Genomic DNA, 3,248 nt, shown 5'->3' with positions numbered 1-3,248 from the left:
ATAGAACTGACTCAGTGGTGGCGGTTGTTGTTGATACCAGGAAGTCGAGGGCCATGTCGGACTGGTTGAGGATGATGAACGAGTGGTCGCGGTAGACCTGATCGTAGTAGACGTCGCCCAGGTCGATCACCGGGTTCTCCGTCTGCTTCCCATCCACGAGCACGCCGAACAGCACCTTCTCCTGCGACACCACCTATTGCCGGGGATCCCATGACCAACCAATGGGCTGGATTAGCGTCACGCATGGGTGTGTGTGGTGTGTGTCGTGTGTGTCGTGTGTGTGGTGTGTGTCGTGTGTGTCGTACCTCGTGGTTGATGCGGATGGTCTTGAAGTCTTGCGAGTTGTCGAGGTTCTGGATCATGAGGTACGTCGAGTAGAAATCGACCTTGTCCGTGGCGAACGTCAGCGGCACCTGCTGGTACTCGCCGGCGCGGGACAGAATGCCTCGGTTCCGCCCGACGGTCTGCGCAGAGTTGCGCGTGTGCGGTGGTGCGTGTGCGGTCCGATTAGGTCTACAAAGGGCGGGTGGCCAAGGTAGGTGCGTACCATCCAGGTCTTGTCGTTGTCCTTGAGCGAGTAGATCTTGTACTCGAGCGACGAGGTGGTGGCCTCGTTGGAGTGGAGGCTCTCGAGCGTGAGGGTCCAGTTCACGGGCCCGGAGCCGTGGACGTGCTGGCCCAGGTTGATCTCGTACCGGTAGGACAGCTCCTCGTCCCGCTGGCCCTCGTTGCCCGACGTGATTGGCGTACAGCCCTGGAGCGAAAGAGCGGGTGGCGACAGCGCACGAGTGTGAGACTGGTCCCAGCGCCACAGGGGGCCAAAGTGGCGGCGGCGGCGGCGTACCCGGAGCGCAAGTCGGGGCGCTTTGGAGGACAGAGTGGTGGTGGTGGCCGCCGACTCTTCCTTCTTCTTGTTGAGCGCGAGCGAGCGAGTGTCCAGCTCGACTCCCTGTCGACCACTTACAGTCTTGTGGACTGTGTGTGTGTGATGATGAGCGGCCATGGCGATGAGAACCTCGACTCTCATTTTGCACGTGCAGCAAGAACCGACGAATGATGGTTACCTTCGAGGCGGGAGTGGGTGACGGCGATGTTCTGTGGCATGGAGGGCGATCGAGTGTCGCAGACCACCAACGTCCGGTCCTCCGACGAGGTGCCGGACGAGGAGGTCCTGGCTCGATCGCGCAGCGTAACAACAACCTGTGCGGGCGCATCAACATCACAGTGACGCCAGTGGTGAGCGGGAGTCACTGACTCAGTGGTGGCGTGTGTGTCGAGAGTAGAGGTGCGTACATCAATGGATTCTCCGGGAGGGATGGTGGCCTTGTCGGGTTGGATGTCCAGGATGTTGTTCTGCTGTGACTCCGCCGGCTGATCGGCAGCGGAGCTGGCAGCCGATGCATCGGCGATCTCCTTGGCGCGCAAGGCCGTCTTGGTGGGCGACGGCTCCTGGAGAGGGGAGTCGCTTCGCGGGCTGGCGCGCTGGGCCGCCGGCTGCTCGGAAAGCTGCACCTGAACGGGGAACTGCGACAGCAGGTTCTTGACCCGCACCACATGGCTCCGCTGTGCCTAGAAGAAGTCAAACCAAAACGACGATGAGAAGGAGACCGAGCCTAGGCCTCGACATCCTAGCGCAGTGTGGTGGAGCTCGAGAGAGTGGGCATACCTGGGTCTCGGTGGCGCTGTCGCTGGTGGTCGCGCCAGCATCGGACCGGAAGTGGAGCCGGGTGGTGGACAACGAGAAGGTGGGTCCCTGCACGCGCGCGACAACCACAAAACCAGGTGAGCCGACGACGAGACGGCGACGGCGACGACGAAGAAGAAGCTCAAAAGCAAAAGGCCGGGATATGCGTACGGGTTCGAGGGATCCGTGAACGAGGATGGTCTCGGCGACGTGCTCGGACCGTAGGTGGAGCTTGCCGAGCGGGAAGTCCTTGTACTTCTTGCCGAAGTTGGACGGGATGCGCGCGTCCTTGCGGGCCTCGACTCGGACCTTGATCTCGAGGCTATCGCCCGCGGCGAGCGTGAACTTCTTCAGGGGCAGGTTCGACTCGCGGGAGAGAACGAGCAGGGCGATGAGGTCGGCCATGGCCATGTTGAGCTGGCCCTGGATCTCGATGTCCAGCGCTCGACCCGAGGTGTTTTGCACCGTGAACCATTCGTCCACGGGCGGCGCGTTCGGCGGCGCGGGATGCATCAGCGTGGGCAGCACCAAGTCGCCATCTCCCGACAGACCCTGCATATCATCACCGTCATCATCATCATCATCATCATCATCATCAGCACCCATCACCGTAAGTGAAAGGAGGCGGGCTGCGTACCAGATATTTGAGGTGGTACAGGCTGACGGCTGCGTGAATTGGCACCAGCATGGGCGGTGCAGTCGAGTTATGTACATTCACCAGGCTGATGGTGTTCGTGTAGTTATCCTGAAGCGCGTAGTTGATCTGGAGGAATGTGAAGAGTCGAATGAGCGACCACAGGAGTTCGTTGTTGGGAAACCTAAGAAAGCACTCATGGGGTACCTCAGACGGGTGGAGGGCTGCATTGACCAACACCGAACCAGACGGTGGCACGCAGATGAGTGAGTTCAGCTGCGGATTGGTCACTTCGTCGGTTCTGTGGTGAAAGAGAGAGGTGCGGTGATTAGTAATAATCAACCGAATGAGTCCACACGGAGGCCGATGGCGAGGAAGAGGAGGATGTACTTCTTGTTGCTCTCCTTCTCCTTGTCGTCCTTCTGGAGCGCGGGACTGTCGATCGTGACCTCCAGCGGCAGCTTGCTCAGCTTGCACACGAGGGGCGCGTTGGACAAGTTTTGCACCGTGAACTCGAACGGAATGGCCTTCCAGACCTGTGAAGAGAGACATCGTAAGGGCAGGAAACTGAAGAAGAAGAAGAAGAAGAAGAAGAAATGTGATTGACGCACATCTGCGATGGTGTCCAGCTTGACCTCCCTGGGCTGCAGACGCGCCATGGATATGGCGTAGGAGGCCCTAACGGGGATGATCCGACAGCACTGCAGAGTGTCCTTCTCGCGTCCGCCGACGAGCTTGCTGCGGACGTGTCGCTCCAGGAACAAGTTGCCTGCGCGCACCCGCGTCTGTGGGTGAGCAAGGAGGAGGCAACGGCACAGTGTGAGGCCATGCGTGGTGGCGTACCGAGCACGTCGACTCGCTGGCCCTGCAGGAGGGAGCTCACGAGCCGCTGGGGTCGCGTGGGCGCCTGCGAGGTGGTGACATGGTGCA

General features: G+C 60.5%; 1 pseudogene; it reads right to left on the bottom strand.

Annotated features, from left to right (window-relative positions):
• The window catches only part of ACA1_081110, a 15,662-nt pseudogene that overhangs the window by 1,842 nt on the left and 10,572 nt on the right, over positions 1 to 3,248 (bottom strand).

The sequence above is a fragment of the Acanthamoeba castellanii genome, assembly GCF_000313135.1.
Source record: "Acanthamoeba castellanii str. Neff unplaced genomic scaffold scf7180000084618, whole genome shotgun sequence".
In the NCBI taxonomy this organism is placed as follows: domain Eukaryota; phylum Discosea; order Longamoebia; family Acanthamoebidae; genus Acanthamoeba; species Acanthamoeba castellanii.
This window is presented reverse-complemented; position numbering and strand designations above follow the sequence as displayed.